This window comes from Ambystoma mexicanum, chromosome 6p (assembly GCF_040938575.1).
Source record: "Ambystoma mexicanum isolate Mex_15411 chromosome 6p, UKY_AmexF1_1, whole genome shotgun sequence".
Taxonomy (NCBI): Eukaryota; Metazoa; Chordata; class Amphibia; order Caudata; family Ambystomatidae; genus Ambystoma; species Ambystoma mexicanum.
The window spans coordinates 920,023,227-920,040,751 of NC_090935.1; the positions used below are offsets into that span (position 1 = coordinate 920,023,227).

Consider the following 17,525-nt stretch of genomic DNA (forward strand, 5'->3'; position numbering starts at 1 on the left):
TGCCCATGCAGCCCCTACGGCTAAGGGCGGCTCCCACAGAGGCGGCTAGAGATTGTGTGTGCAGGTGTCAGCAGGGGAGGCCAGCGGTCAACCGTCGACCAGCAGCAACCACCAAGGTAGGTGTGGCCTGGGTGGGGAGTAGAGCAATCACTCTACTCCAGAAGCCCTGCCACTCTACCTGCCCTCAGACCATATGAGACCAGGATATTAATACTAACCTGCTTAACAAGTAGATGAAATTGTGAACACCAGCCTGTGTTGCATCTAGATAGAATTGTGAAGGTAAGCAAGTGTCACACTTAGATAGCATTGTGAATGTTAGCAAGTACCACATTTAGATAAAATTGTGTACATTAGCCTGTGTCGCATCGAGATAGGATGCCACACTTATATAGAATTGTGAACATTAGCCTGTGCCGGACCCAGACAGATTTGTGAATGATATCAAGTACCACATTTAGATAGAATTTTGAACATTTGCCTGCGTTGCATCTAGTTAAGATTGTGAAAGTTAGCAAGTGCCACACTTAGATAGAATTGTGAACATTAGCCTGCATCACATCTATACAGGATTGTGAATGTCGGCCAGCACCACATCTAGATAGAATAGCAAATATTAACCATTGCCACATATAGACTGCATTGGGAATATTACCAATGCCACATTTATATAGAGTTGTGAATGCTAGCTTGCTTCGTGCGAGATACTCAGGAAGGGGTGAATGAATGTTTCCATGAATACTATAAGGAACTGTATGCAGATATTACAGAAGGGGAAGCAATATACATGTTGGAGGCATTAACAGAGATAGCTCTGACTAAGCTTGATGTGACAGAAAGGTAGAGCCTAGAAGCGCCAGTGACGCTAGATGAGCTAGAATATGTTATTTAGACACTACCCACTAACAAAGCCCCAGGTGCTGATGGCCTCCCGAGCGAGTTCAACAAAGCATATAAGACGGAATTGCTCCCTCCGATGTTAGCAATGCTAAACAAAGCGTTTAATGTAAATTCATTGCCTGCATCCCTTCGGGAAGCAATAATCATTCCACTACTTAAACCTAATAAACCGGATACAGACTGCAGGTCCTATAGACCGGTCTTGAAGCTTATCCAAGACAGTAAAATACTTACAGCAGTAATGGCAAATAGATTGAGGCCCGTTATAAAGGAACTTATCCACTTAGATCAAACAGGGTATGTCCCAGGCAAGTGTATACTGGATAACCTTAGGAGGCTCCACTGCGTCATAGATCTCCCAGGAGATAGCGATAGTTTCACTAAATGTGGTGGAAGCCTTTGATTCAGTCAAGTGGCCCTGGCTACTAGCTGTGTTGAGGTAATACGGGGTTGGGCCTGGATATCTGAAGTGGGTCCAGCGGCTATACAACAAACCGTAGGCTCAAGTTAAAATGGGAGCGACCATATCTGAACAATGGCAATTGAGTAGAGGTACCTGACAAGATTGCACGTGGTCCCCGATGCTTTTCGTTTTAGCATCGGAACCCTAGGTGGCATATTTGAGACAGCAATATGGTGAAGTAGGGATTGGCACTAAGGGAGAGCAACATTTAATTTTGATGTATGCGAATGATATGTTATTGTACCTGAAATACCCCAAGGAGAATCTGCAGCATAACCTGGAGGTTATGGAGCGGTATGCAAGGTTATTTGGCATAACAGTTAACCCCAAGAAGTCTAGCATATTCGCTCTAGGAAGATACGTAGGTGTGCCACAACATAGACTGCCAGTACTGCAGATAAGGTGGGATACTGAAACGTTCAGATTCTTGGGAATAGACATATACCATAAGGTCGAGGTTGAGTATAAGCAGGACACAGTGAAAGAATTGTCTAAAATTGAGAGCAGTATGAAATTCTGGGCCATGCTACCTTTAACCATGATGGGGAGAGTGGCGTTGTTGAAGATGGTAGTACTGCCCTGGCTATTACATTATTTTGCCAACATTCCGCATATGATACCTAAACGTTTCTTTGATGGTATACAGAGTATATACAGGGGGTTCAAATGGCATAATTCCAGGAACAGAATTGCGTTATGGAAACTGCAAAACCTGTACGAACAAGGAGGCATTAGATTACCCAACTTTGAAGTGTACTACTTGGCCAGCCAACTCCAAGACGTGGCGCGCTGGCTGGCGGATGACCCCACGCCTGAGTCTAGACTGCTCAGAGCAGAGTGCGCCCCTCACTTTCTGAATGAATGGATGTGGTTGTCGAAACAGCAGCACGTAGGAGGGACGTATGGCAGAGGGCTTGCCGGGTGATGCAGAATCCGACCCCATGCTCTCCGCAAATGCTACTAGTGGAACTGGAAGGGATTGATGGCCAAATAAGAGGGAAGCTTAGGAGATATTGGAAAACAAAAGGCATAGCTACCTTAGGGGATGTGTGGCAAGACGGGAAGGTGATAGAATTTGATACATTGATGGAAGATACAGGATTGCACCGAGGACAATACATCACATATGCTAGGTTAATAAACATGATTAAAAGTAGGTGGCCAGAGGCAGTATTGACTCAACAACCCGATACTGCCATAGAAACTTTCTGTAATGTGTCAGAAGGGGGCCATGAAGTCTCTCGGAGATACGAGCTGTTGATGTCTAGGGTTGTGAAGGAGGCGATCAAGACGAGATGTGGTTTGGAGGAGGAGGGGTGGATTAATGGGAGATGGGCTGTAGCTCAGGGCACGAAGGTACCACAAAAAGTATCCATAAATGTGAGGCTGCAACAGATTCAGTTTTGTTACCCACAGAGCATACATGACCCCCGAGAAGATAGCAGATACATTGGTAGCCTGGAAAAACTTAGTTGCAACTCTGTTTGGGTCTTGTCGGGAAGTTCGGAGGAAGATACCTCTTCAGGTGATGAAAATGTGGTGACGCCCATGGAAGAGTTTGAGGCAGGTAGAAGTGTGGGGTAGGCGCTTCAAGGGGGGGAGAAAAACTAAATGGGGCTATGAGTAAAAATGTGAATGCATGTCTGGCGTTCCACTGTATGGTGCTTATGTTGAAACCAATAAAAATTGTTTAAAAAAAATGCTAGCTTGCTTTGCATCTATCCAGGATTTGAAGGTGGGCCAGTGCCACATTTGGATATAATTGTGAATATTGGCGTGCATCATATATAGAGAGTATTGTGAATATTAGCCAGTGCTGGATACAGATAGAAATGCAGAGAAATTCACGCACCACATCTAGAAAGAACATGGGCATTTAGCACATATCACTTCTAGAAAGCAAGGCCAATGACCAACTGACTAACCATTTCACCCTTCTGCATTCACCTATCAAACTCTAACCAAACACAACCACAACCACAACCCTAAAGCACAATAAACTGCACAAACTTCACTACACCACAACAAAAAAACAAACCACACATAGCTTTTCTCAACAGCACACAAAGGCTACCAACCGGAAAGCACCCCCAAGCTCAGCGAATGGTGTTAACCGAACTGAAGCTGCCAACAGAACATCACTGCTCTCTTACACTTATCCCGCTCATTCCCACTAATTCACCCCCACCCCCTTTCCTTTTCAGATCCGCCAGAGTGCCAGGGGACCACTCTGGTGGTGATAGTGTGCTGTACAAATATCCTTTAACATTAACATTTAACAGCAAGAGGTGTGTATCTGTCTTGATGACAGTGTTCAGAGCCCTATAATCCACACAGAAGCTCAGCTCAGAGGTACCTGCCTTTGGAACCAAAAGCACAGGGATGGACCATGGACCACTAGAGGGTTCAATCACCCCAAGCTCCAACATTTTGTAGACCTATGTCTTAATGTAAAACCTTACTTTGTCTTACATTCTGTATCCCCTACTTTTAGTAGGTACACTATCTCCTGTGTCAATATCATGTTTGCACCAACGTGTCAAACCAGGTGCTTGTGAAAACAAGGGGGAGAACTGCCTCAGCAAACTTCTCACCTCCACTTGTTGATCAGAATTCAGGTGAGGGGCCACTTTGACACCCTCAACCGAGCTATCTGAAGTACTGCCCTGGAACAGGTCAGGAAGAGGTTCTGATTCCTCCTCCTCAAGATCTGAAGCCAGCAGCAGTGCAGCGATTCAACTCTTGGGATGAAAGCCTTCCGCCTATTTACATGGAACACTTTTGAGCCTGTCCAGCCCTTCCAAGGTCCACTAAAGAGTTGACCTCACCCAGTGACTCCACCACTGTGTAAGGGCCTGACCATTTGTCCTGTAAAGCTCTAGGCCTTATCTGGTTCATGATCAGGACTTGCTGACCTGGTGTGAAGTTGATGAGGTCAGCTTTCCGGTCATACCAATGTTTCACTAGGGCTTGCCCAGCCTTCAATGTCTCACTAGCCATACCCATCAGGAGTACCATTCCTTTTCTGACTCCTAGCACATAGTCTACTACATTGGTAGTGACGGAGGGAGTGGGTGTCTTCCACCCCTCCTTGATTATTGCTAAGGGTCCCTTTTCAGGGTAACCAAAAATAAGCTCAAAGGGGCTGAAGCCAGCATCCTCCTGGGGTACCTCTCTGTAGGCAAACAGTAAGCATGATAACAGAAGATCCCATTTTCTTCTTTGGGGCTCTTTCAGAGCCCCAATCATGCTCTTAAGGGTACTGCTAAACCTCTCAACTAGACCATTGGTTTGTGGGTGGTATGCGGATGAAAACCTATAGGTAACACCACATTCCTTCCACATGGCCTGCATGTACCTGGACATAAAGTTGCTGCCCCTATCAGACACAACTTCTTTAGGGAAGCCAACCCTAGTTGATATGCCATGTAAAGCTTTTGCAACTGTCTTGGCAGTCACAGTCTTCAATGGGATGACCTGAGGATACCTGGTGGCATGGTCGACCAGCACCAAGAAAAACCTGTTGCCTGAGTATGTTTGGGGGTCAAGGGGACCAACCATGTCATTCCCCACCTTCTCAAATGGTAACCCCACAACTAGGATTGGTACCAATGGAACATGGATTGTTGTGTCACTTTTCCCAGATAACTGGCATGTGGCACAACTCCTGCAGTGACGTTCTACTTGCACCCCCATCTTGGGCCAGTAGAGGTACATGGATAAACTTTGCTTGGTTCTATTGGTGCCAAGGTGACCAGCAAAGGGGACATTATGCGCCAACTGCAGGAGGAAGGGTCTTACAGCAAGGGGAACCACCAACCTCCTATAGTCTCCTTCTGTAGACTCTGTAGGCTTACTGTTGAGGAGCCCACCTTCCCAATACATCCTGCGCTTCCCAGGAGGTGCACCCTCAAGCTGGGAGCAGGCCTATCTCCTTAAGCCTTCCAAAGATGGGCACTCACGTTGGCCCTTACTGAACTCAACCCTGTCAGGACCACCTTCCACTAGCATACTTTGTAGTTCAGGATGGTCATGGGATTGAGGATTTCAGTCAACACCTCTTCCCCATCAGGGTCAGGTGTTTTACCAACTACCTCCACCTCAGTGGTAGGTGAGTTAGGGAGAATATTCTCTTTTTCCCTCTTCAGTCTTTTTTACTCCTTTAGCCTTGGGTTTCCCCTTTGGCTTATGCTTGGCATTGGACTTTGCCACTGCAGCCCTTGTTTGTGACCTTGTGCAAGGTCTCTCTGCTGTGTCACCCACAAGCCCTAAAGCTCTGAGATCATTCCCCAGCAGGACCTTTTCTGGGACTTGCCATTGAATTCTCACTGGAATCCTGACTACTGTACCATTTATAGTAAGATTTACAGGCATAACTGGGTACTTGAGAGGGGGATCATCAGCTAACTTAGTGGCAACAAAAGAGCTCTGGCAACTTCTTCTGGGTCTACCAAGGTACAATCCACTACTTTTCTGCTGGCCCAACTATCGCTAAGGGAAGGAGTGTCACCCCTATTGATCAGCACACTGTCTTTGAAATAGTGCTTGGTGTTATTAGGGATTCTAGCATAGGCCTCTGAGACATTAGGCCCACAGGAACCCAGGGAAACTAAAACTACCGCAGATTCTATCCCACTGGAGAAGGAGTCTGAGGAGAAGGATGCCCCTGTGATCTCTTCTTCCTCATTGGAGGAGAAGGCCATATTTGCAGAGTCGACCTTTTAGGTTTTGACCTTACATCTGGGGTCCCCCTTCACATGGTCACTTGCTCCACAAGCCACACAAGATCCACTGGGTCTTGGGACATAGGGAGGCTTATTGTAACCAGAGTTCTGTTTGGAAGGATAACTTCCACTATCTTGTGCATTTTTCTGTGACTTACCCTTACATTTCTTTTTGTGGCTCCTTTGGGAGGAAGTTTAATCAGACCCATACCCCAAACCCCCCACCCTCTTTATCTTTAGAACGTTTCCCATCCTGTACTGTAAGGTAAATATTGCACTTGCTACATGTTGCAGAAAAGTTGCAACCTTGGAAAGGACTAAGGGAAACAGTCTCCCAGTACTGACTGTATTTAGGGGCATGTCCGTTTACCCATAACAAAAGTGAGCAAAAGCCCAGTGGCGTGCAGCTGAAGGCTGTGCTTCACTAGCAAAGTCAGACTATGGTGTTTAAACAGCAGAAAAAGTTGGGGGTTACACAACTGAAGGGAAAGTTCACATAAATGGGAATCTTTCCTAACATGTATGTCGAAACATATGAATCGAAAAGGTCCCGCTGATCCCACACCAGCCTTGCAAAATTAGTTGGAAAGAAATGTAGCACAATTTTGTCCCCATCCCAGGTAAATTTTTCAGGTAAATCTACCCAGCCAATATCCCCAGAGTGAAAAATTCGTATAGGCTGGAATCAGAGAGAAAATGTGGAGTATGGTTGACCTATTAAAATGAATACAGTAACATAATTGTCTAAGGTTTTGAAAGCCAACAGCTCTTCCCACAGGGTCATCATAGGAGTTCAGTGTAGGCTAAATTCCCAAGTTTCTTGCACTGTTAGAAACAAATGAAAGTAAAACACCCTTGCTTATAGATATATTGTTACCCATGATATGATGACTGATCTCCTGTGGATCTACACCAACATTCTTATAAATGCACAAGTTGATTTATGTCCCTGATCCTTACATTATTTCTGGAGGAGGAATACCAGAGACTATCCTTTGATCTCTATTGGGAAGGAAAATATTGGTGATCTTGTCCTCCGATACAGCTTTTAACTTTTTCATGTCCCTCTTTGTAGCTTTTTAAGATGTTTGTTTGGAGACTGGTGATGAAGAGAAAACATTAGCTTGTGGTTGGGAGTTTAAATCAACAATCACATCCACAGTAGACATGGACTTAAGGTACTTGGTCTTTACATTTTTTCTTGCACCCAGTTTGGACTTTTTCTTCTTTTTGATAATTATATTGCATAGTTCAGAAGAGGAAGGAGGGAGATGTCCCCCCATTTCTATATTAAGGATTTGATATGCTGGATTAGTTGAACCAAACAGAACTTGGACACATACTTAGGGCCTCATTACTAGTTTGGCGATATTTATGCGGTAAATCCACTAAAATACCACTAAATGGATTTACTGTTACAGCCACTTGGTAATTTAGCCAGGTTATAAGTGGTGTTAGGTGGTTTTAATCCCCATTTATTGGAGTCCGTAGTAATCCATGGGGATTTGGGAGGAATTCCGCTGATTTGGCCGTTTTTGGGAGGTAAGGCAGAGGAATTACCTCCAGAATTTTGCAAGAGTTTTTCCTTCACCTTATCTCCAAACCCAAAGTTTGGGGCTGCAATAATGTGGTGCAAATGCAGTGGTAATGTATCAATTAACCATAATGGGTGGAGCCAGGAAACGTGGAGGGCCTGTTTGCGGACAACGGTGGATGAGGAAGAAAACTGATGGCTGTGAAACCAATGCTTCAAGTTATATATTTAATTTGGGGTGTGGCATATGGCATAACGGGTGTGGTTTTAAGAATGCTGTTTGTGACCTAAAAAGTATTAGAACCTATACACTATGTTTTATAGGCAGGTATCTTGTAAGGGGTAATGGAGTACTAAAATCAATACATTTGGCTTGCAAATCCCCAACTTACAAGACGATGTCCCAAAAAGTTGTGAATGTATAAGAAATCATATTAGAAACAGCTTTGCAAAAACAAGTATGATCCATGTCTTACTGAAGACAATGTTTGCTGCTATTGATAAGAACTGACCAAAAAATAGAATACAAATGCATTCTTATGTTGTTGGATCTGTTATTGATTTGCATTATTTTTATGATAGTTTATTTTTCTTTGTGCACCTTTCATTTTTTGGTACCCAGAGTGTAATTCATTCCATCAATTTGTTTAAAAAGTGCACAAACTTCACATCTGTAAGCTATCTACAAAACAAGGACTTGATATGCTTTGATCACAATATACATAAAAAAAGAATTATGTTGTACATCACCTTATCACTTAAACCCTTCAATACTGCCTTCACATGCACATGTTTCACTATTCGGTATTTCTTCACAGAAACACACATCACATTTTGAACTATTCTTTTAAATATTGTAAGAATTACAAAAAACTATATAAAGCATAAACATAAGAAAAGAAAACAAAAAAAGAAACATCGAATTAAATAAATAGTGATATATATTTCTATGCCAGGTCTAATCAGCGTTACATTATTTTAAAATGTTAGTAATGGCTATGTGTTGCCATTCATCTATGTGATATAGTATGTTATTATTTCATGGGAGGTATATTTTTGTGGTATTTCTTTATAGTTTATGTGCCATCTAAAGGTTACCATGCCCAGCCGAATAAATCTTGCTTATTTCATCAGGTTATCCATGGATCATCCTCTTACCTTTTGGTAGCAAACTCGAGAATAGAATACAAACAATCGGATAGTGTTTGTATTGAGCTAGAGACAGTAAAGAATAAAGAACTTTAGCTGGATTCAGCCATGTATTTGTATGTGTATGTTGTTTATTTGTATAGCGTGCCTAGCCCAAAGGCAACTGGGCGCATGGCTTAGGTTACAATGACATAGTAAGCATGGTGAAAACAAAATAGATTACAATAGTGAACATGAGGAGCAGTGACAGCATAAGCAATATATATAGCATATATACAGAATCAGATTTCTTACAAATAATGACAGTGTATTTACAGTCATGGGACTAGTCAGGCAGGGTACGAGCAAAGGAAATGGGTGGGGGGTCTAGCCGACTAGTATGCAAGTATGTTCAGTCCATACTAGCATAATAATAACCTTTTTTTCCAATACTATATGCAACTGAATCGTTGCTTCTTTTCAAGGTTTTTATTTTATGGATTCTCAATCTGAAAAGGATCGTTTACCCTAAACTCAGTAAATGTAAAAGAAAATATCTATCAGTTGGTTGTCTCCTTTCTTTAAAAGGTAAAGGATTTTGTAACATTTCATTCACCCTGCTTGTGATGCTTACTCTTGTGATAGTGTCTGTTTTAAATGGTCCAACCCCAATTTCTTGTAGTGTAACGTTCTTTACAACTTCCAACTGTTTCTGCGAATGACATTGCAATAGTCCACTGACTATTTGCTCTCAATTTTGAATAATCGAGTAGACTGTGAATACACTGGGACTGCCAGTGTTTCTTACCTTGGAAATGTGCTCCAGAAGTGTGGGTGAAGTGGTGTCTGTGTTGGCTGTGGCAAAACTTTTTGTTTCACGGAGGACGGATAACGGTGTAACACACACCAGAAAGACTTTCTTCAAAAGCTCATACACTGCGCAGAAGTGTGGGTGAAGTGGTGTCTGCGCTGGCTGTGGCAAAGCTTTTTGTTTCACGGAGCACGGATAATGGTGTAGCACACACCAGAAAGACTTTCTTCAGAATCTCACAGATCGCGCAGAGCGTGGTGTTCAAGTTTGGGTGAAGTATGGTCTGCGGTGGTCCACAGTGTGCCGCATTGACAACTGTGCGATTAACATAGAAGTTCTCACTGTAGTTGTTCCACCTTAAGGGCAAGTCTCTCTGCTCTCCTACCCATTCATTCCCCACTCTTGGTGGATGGAATTAATCATGCCATCACCTTCAGAAATTACCTGTAACCTAGAAAGACACTCCAGTGCCCTCATGCCTATCCACATTTCCTCTCATCTTATATTAACATTATTTCTGTATCCCTTCCTGTTGTGCCTACAATTTCTGATGTGCTTTCAAAATTTCTCCCCATCTTTCCAAGAGAGCGTCAGTGAAACCTTCTTCTGCAGCTGTTCTAACCACTGACTCCATGCTTCTTGATGAAAGCTTTCTTAGGATGTGCCAAGCGTTTTATGATGTTTCTATTCTGGAAAAGACAGAAGAGGTCTTATTGTCCACTAATATGCTTGCTGCGAGAGCACAACCTGTTTTTAACCCCTCGACTGCTTTCTTTCAGACGGCACCACAATTTCATACACCCCTTCCTGTAGTACAAAGCAATGGTTTGGCTATTAATTTTCCTCTTGACACTTTGGGCCCCTCTCCGATTTCAGCACTGCATTTAGTTTTACACGCTTTTGTAAGGTTGGATGACAACATTAAAGAGAAATTGCAACACAACTCGGCTCTAGTAGCCTTGATAGCAAATACATTGATTGCTAATCCTATGTGTCATAAAAGAGTGATAATGATGCAGGCCCTCAGGCAAAACTTGACTTAGAACTTAGACATGATTGAAGAAGAAAGGAATGGTTATTCTGTTTCCAATGCATTGGGGGTACCCACTTACCACAGAATGATTTTGAGAGACTAATATTGAGTTCAGTAGAGTTGCCAAAAATGGTGGTAAGGCAGTGGTAATCAAACAAAACTAACAAAGGTCCTTTATCCACATCTACCTTCAGCCTCTCAAACTCCTCTTGATACGGCTGCGACCACACAAATGGAGCATGCTCTTGAATGGCCCCGTCATAACCACCATTTTCTCTGCATACCCCGGAATAAAGTTCACATAATAATCAGTCATTCCTAAAAATGACCGAAGTTGCTCCTTCATTATGGGCAAAGGTATTTTGGTTTTATACCATTTACATCTAAAGTATGCCCAAATACGTTATGCTCTGTACTCCTTTTTGTCCCTTAGACAATGTTATCTTCAAACCCTTGTCCTGCTATACTTTTAACACCTTATGTACTCTGTTGTCATACTCTTGCAAATTGCATCTCCACACCAAAATGTCATCTTGAAAGCAACATACACCTTGCATATTGCTGAGCAGCACCTACATCAAAAGCTGTGAAACCGCAGATGCTGATGCTAATCTGCCTGAAAGACATGCAACAAAACCTATATGAGTTGCAAATGACATAAGAGACCGAGATTCCTCATGCAGTTCTATTTGATGATATGCTGAGGACACCACAATGCACGACCAATGGTAGTTAACAATTCATTTATATTTAGAAGGGGGTTCCCATCTACCTATATATTCGTGTTTGGTTCTCGTAAATCTAATCTACACATCACCCATCGCCACCATATTGTTTGTATGCTAGCACCACCAGAAACAATCCCTCAGAGGACTCTATCGCCACGATGACACTCAGCACCATCGATTTTTGTAATTCTGCCTTAAGGGCTTCCCTTGCCAAAACATGTGCAACCTACCAGCGCAAATTTGGATATTAAAAGCTAGCTGCTCCTCCCAACCTAAAACCCGACCTTACACAGTTTGTTGAGCGTTTTGTATTGCACATTTCACAAATTAAACTAAGTATGGTCTAAGGTAGGATTTCCTTAACATACAATGAAAGAGTGCTATAGATTGTTATTGCAGGCTACCTAACAATTTACATGAGAACTAAGGGTGGCTGTTTTTTTGTCCTTTGAATGAGCGATATCAGAGCCAATCTAGACCATTGCAATAGTCTTCCTGCTCCCACCTGTAAGGCTAAAAACCTTGGGGTCATCTTTGACTCCACACTCTCCTTCTCTCCTCACATCTCTGACGTCTCTTAGAAGCGACACTACCAACTGCACCTCCTCAGAGGTATTCTTCCTTTCCTCTCCTTCCCCCAGAAGCTCACTGTCTCCAGAGCTCTGGTTCTCGCTAGGCTGGACTACTGCAACAGCCTCTTTCTAAATCTGCCTGCCTCTACTCTTCGTCCTCTGCAACTCATCCAAAACAGGACTGCGAGACTTGTCCTTGGCCTCAAGCCCAGGCATCATGCCTCTCCAGGATTGAAACCTCTGCACTGGCTCCCAGTGGCTGCGAGGATTAAGTTCAAAACCCTCTGCATTGTCCACAAGACCTTCTGGGGCCTCAATACCTTAAACTCTCTCTTTGTAAATATCTTCCTTCTCGAGCTCCTCACTCATCCGCCTCCAACTCCATCAGGGTCAGTCGCTTCTCCAAGCAACAAGTTGGTGGTAGATCTCCTTCTTCGGCTGGAGCATCCCTCTGGAACAGCCTCCCTGCCTCTCCGAAACTTGAGAAGAACCATCTCTGGTTCTGGAAGCAGCCCAAGACCTTCCTCTTTGCTTCTGATTTCTCTCTTCCTCTCCTCTGCTGAAATCCTGGCTGAAACTGAAATTGCACTGGTCACCTGGCTACCCTCTGATTTCAGGCACAGGTCCCCTCCCGGCCAGTTGCACACATGCACTGCCCCCCTGGCAACCCTTGCACTCGGGGACTGTTTCTGTGTCCCTACAGGCCCCTACCAGCACGTGACATTTGATGTCTGCACTTACCCGTGCACTTGCCACCAGCTGGCCACACTTTTAATTTTATTTATTTTTACTGTTGATCCCATGTACTGCACGGTCCCCCTCCCCCTCACACTTTTCCCCTATCCCTTCCCTTGCACTTGTGTCATCTCAATGTCACCTGCCTAGTAAGATCGTTGTCTCTGTCTTCCCTCTGTTCCCCCTCTCTTGCCTCGTTGCGCCTTGAAACACTTGTGTATAGGCACGTTACCATATCAGATCATATATCATATCATAGTATATACAGTGTTTTAAATTGTGAATTGAAATATGTCACTTACTAACCCCAGCACTTTAATGAAATGAATTTTGTCTTTATAAAGCGATTAAAAGAGAACATCATGGCCCAAGTGATCTTTTAGTGTGACACCATTGTGGTGTATATATTGTTTTGATATTTGAGAAATATGTTCATTAAAATAAACGTGGGATATTTTTCTTCAAAAAAAGTCTTAGTGGACAATCTGAATGTGTACGTACAAAAGTAGAGAACATGAATCTCGTTGGGATAGGTAAACGCAAATAAGAGTACCTTCCAAAGGTGTTTTGTTTTTGGTGGAATCAATGATGGCCATACTCCAACATACAGTGCATTCCATCTGATGTTTACTACAACATAAAGCTCCAAATATTACGTTGTAATCTGCCTGTTTACCTTTTCCTACATGTCTGTGCATGGAATGTTAGTTGAGTGATGACATGAGTGGATGGGATGTGGTGATTTGAATGTGGGTGCCAGTATCCCTGGGCAAGGGGTGCCAGTGATTGTGTGTACATATGTGTTGTGCCTAATGATAAGGGACTGATGGAATATGTGTAACCTACTTAATTATTAAACCTACCTGAAACTGACCTTGAAATCCAGCGTCGTCCATAACTGAAGAAGGAAGCGGCAGGTGATAGGGGTCAACTACATACAACTATGCAGGGTCGTGGGCACCCTCGGCTGGTCTTGCAGGGGCGTGGAATGCCCCGATTCTTCTTGATAGAGAGCCCTGGGTTTCCCATCGGCTGCGGTAGAAGTCTCGGCACACACTTTGCTAATAGAAAGCAGCCCCCTGAAAGGAAATGGAGGCACTTAAATGATGCTAAAAGAAATGCGAGCGAATGGTGCTAAAAAGCCGGGGTGTAAACAGCAATGGAGATTTCAGTGTGTAAATGGGCTCTCCCGCTGTTCATGTGTCTGCTTGCTCCAATTTCCCTCTCCCCCTGGGCTCCTCGGGACGGTTTACTTTGGGAACTGACAGGCGACTTTCTTTGAAGTTAAAGCTTAGCATGGCGGATCCGTCCGAGGACGCGCTGTCGGAAGGCCCCGGGGAATCACAATATAGCAGGGGTATAAATTACATTAAAGTGCGCGTATTCTTGGTCACGCTGTTTTTACCTTTAGGGCCCTCGTTCATGCGGCTCGGCTTCTTCCTGTGACTCCTTCACATCACTTTGCTGGATGTCAATTAGTGGCCAGCGGTATGAGTTGGAGTGCGGGCGGCTGACGCTATCCAGCGGGAGAATGTTTGTCTGGGGGTACACATCATATGCTAAAACTCAGTGGACTGTCGCGTAAACATGGCTGTATTATGACTGCACAGTCGTGGGCAAAGCTGTGGTTTCGTGTTGGCAGCTTCAAGGTTCTTCTCCCTGGCTTCTCTCATCTGCCCCAAGGTGACGCCCGCATGAATGGCTGCAGTGTGCTCCACCACACGTCACACTAAGCTGTGGTTCAACTGTTATTAACCACACTTCAGGTTTTGGAATGAAAGGTATTTTAGTAAAGTCTGTCTCGTTGACAAGAACTGTCGCTCATCTGGCAGGCATAATTTCTGCTTTCTGTTATATTTCATTTTTAAATGCTATCCTAGCATAAGCATACAATTACAATAGCATCGTGAATGCCCTCTGGGTTCCCAAACACCCAGGCAAAAACCTCAGACTACAAGTTCTTTGGAAGACATGGAGCTGCAGGCAAATCATTTTGTCACTCAGTCCCGCCTTACTTGAAGCTGTTGACTCAACTTCTAAGCAAGGACTTCCGCATAACATTTGACTTCCAGGTCGTCATAATTTATTAATTCCGGGTTAGAACTGCACTTCTACGACAGACATCAGTTTCACGTTACTTAAGCTGATTGCACAACTTTTAAACAAGTCATTCTGTGTGAACTTTGCAATTCCAGAATACCAATTCGTATTCTATTACCCAAAACGGATTGCGCAATTTCTAAATCAAGTGCTTCCGGAAGACACTGCATTAGTAGATGTCAGTAACACCTACTTTAAAAGTGAATGCACAACTTCTAAGCAAGTAGTTTCAGATTTATTCATTTATTATTTCGTATTTATAAAGCGCGCATCAGCCGGGAGGCATCGTGGCGCTGATGATGGCATCCAAGTTCCGACATACCATAGGAAGTCATTTCCAGTGAACTTCTGCACTTCTGGAAGGCTTTGCCTTTGGGGGAGTTTTTAATTCCAGTCACCTTTAACTTCCTGGGTAACCCCATTGGAGGCTTAGGTGCTCAGTTCTGGCATCTGCATTGGGTAAGAGTGCACTGCTGTGCCCACGCCAGGCTGGGCATCTGCACATCTTCGTGTTGTATTAACCAGAATGGAGTGCTGTTGCTGGTTCTCTAGAGCACCATGATTGTGACATTGTAACCCTGTCCCCGGCTCCTTTTCTCCTTCTCTACTTCGGGGGTACTTGCTCTGAATGCCTTTGTAGCTCTTTAACACCTAAAAGAAAACACACTCCAGTTGCTGGACAGTTTGTACTTATTTAAATGCCTGGTATTTGTGATGTGCCTGTGTCCTTAGAAAGTCCAATTACCAGTACTGGTCCATTTGTAGTTATCCGCACCTGGCCCTGTCTTCGTCCTTCACCTATGGGGCTGTTCCTAATCGCCAAAGTTGCACTGACAGGTACTGTGCTCTAGCAGTCACCACGTTCGGCTCGTGCTCGGGCCACCAATAAGGTGGTCTTCCCTTATTAGTGTGGTGTGACCCCCTTTAAGTACCTCCCAGGGCTCGTGCTAATGTTACATGTCTGTGATCATGCGACTGTCTTAATAAAAGGAGCCCCCTGCACGCACATGCGCTAGAAAGGCTGCAGAGTCCAGGGATGGAACGACTGAGTCTGTGTCTCATTTCAGGCCTGCAGGCCCACACCGTGTGAGTACAGGCCTGCAGGTCATGCTGCTGTGGGACCCGTATGCCAGCAAGGTGGCCCACGTCCGCACAGGTTAATACTGTAACCGGATGCTCCAGGCATCCATTGGTGAACCGACACCCCACCAGCCCCGTATCCGCATGGCCTACCAGTGTCAGCCCGGCACCAATATAAGATCGGGTGATCCCCGGCAACCAACCGAGACGCTGTGCCTCCACCACCATAAATGCTGCTGTTCCCAGCACTAAAGGGGCCGGTTCGAGTGGCCTCGCCAGTCCCCACAACAATTAGGTCCCCATGTGGGTGACAGGCCTGAACTGTCTTTCCCTTATACTAAACGACATCCCTGTTCTCCCGTTGCCAGTATTACACTTTCACTTTGCCTTTCCAGTCAGAAGTAAGGGTTGGTGTCATCTTTGACTGTGCTCCTGAAAACGACAGCTTTGAGAGCCATCTCAAATCTCACTCGACCCTATCGAAAGCATAGGGTTTTCAGTCAGAGAAAATTGTTTACGTTTTTAAAACTGGAACAAAAAAATGACTCAATGCCTGATTCTAGTGGCATAACAGCAGTTTTTGGATTAATCCGGCTAACAAGGTTGGTCGCTGGCAGTATTTTCACTTAATTTATTTTCTTCTGATATGAGGGCTTTTCTTGGAATCGAGTCAATTAACAATGATATGCATCATTGGACTCAGTTGAATTGACCCACAAATGAGGCAAACCGACAAATTTTAGATCATTTTTTATTTCTGCCTAAATCATCTCTCTAGAAGTTTGTCTAATGCAAGCCATAATTTCAACAATTCAAACCAAGATGCGAGTGTCTGACCCCAAAGTATGTACACTGGGGACTTTATCCCCCTTTTTTCTGCCTCCTAGATTTGAATAGAGCAGATCAGTCTGAGGATCAGGGGAAAGACACAACTCTACCACAATCCCATCGTACCTTCCTCAGACTTTGGCGCTATGGGACCCTCTGGGTAGGGTCAGAGCTGAACAAAAATGTGAATAAAGTAAATACAATATGGCCTGGGTAATCCAGAGAGGGACAAAATAAACAATATTCTCAGACAGGGCATGATGTCAGAAGGCCACTAAAGTGGTGATTGGCGCAGTATGCAAGCTTCATAACAGAGATAACAAAATACCACCATATTGCTGGATTCGGAGGCCAAAAAGCCTATTACACCTATGCAAAGATTCATGCATTTTCTATTTTTGTATTTTGTTTATTTGTAGATCGCACCAAGTCCTGAGGCATCTGGGTGCATTTCTTAGTGTTGCACAGTTAAGTTACATACATACATTTCTAACAGATCAAATAGCTTATTCGTACATAGTACATGGTTATATGAATGCATAGTTACACGGGGTAAAATCAGGTGGGGTCAAAGAACAGCGTTAATGGTGAGCGTGCTTGTTGGCCGGAAGGGGGCAAACTATTGCTCTTGCACTAGGAGCCAGTTTTTTACTTTGCTTCTGGATGAGTGGTAGGAGGGTTCAAATCTTAGAGATGTGTGTTATGTGTTCCACAGTTTCACGGCAAGCACAGGGAGGCTGCTACCTCCTGCCTTCTGGAGCTTGAACCTTGGGATCTTAAGGCAGTGTGCTTGGGCAGCTCTAGCAGGGCGGTCAGAGGTGTTGCTTGCAAATAGATTGGACAGGTATCCTGGTGCAAGGTTCGCGAGGCACTTATGTGTGAGTGACAA

The 17,525-nt window shown here is 44.1% G+C and overlaps 1 long non-coding RNA gene across 1 annotated transcript in view; it reads right to left on the minus strand.

Annotated features, from left to right (window-relative positions):
* LOC138510102 (uncharacterized) overlaps positions 1-14,611 on the minus strand; it is a 52,862-nt gene extending 38,251 nt beyond the window's left edge. The window contains exons 1-2 of the long non-coding RNA XR_011280320.1: positions 14,034-14,611; positions 13,492-13,707 (exon numbers count right to left, since the gene is read on the minus strand). This is a non-coding gene — a long non-coding RNA (uncharacterized lncRNA). The remainder of the gene's footprint in view (positions 1-13,491; positions 13,708-14,033) is intronic.
* Positions 14,612-17,525: the final 2,914 nt, after the last annotated feature.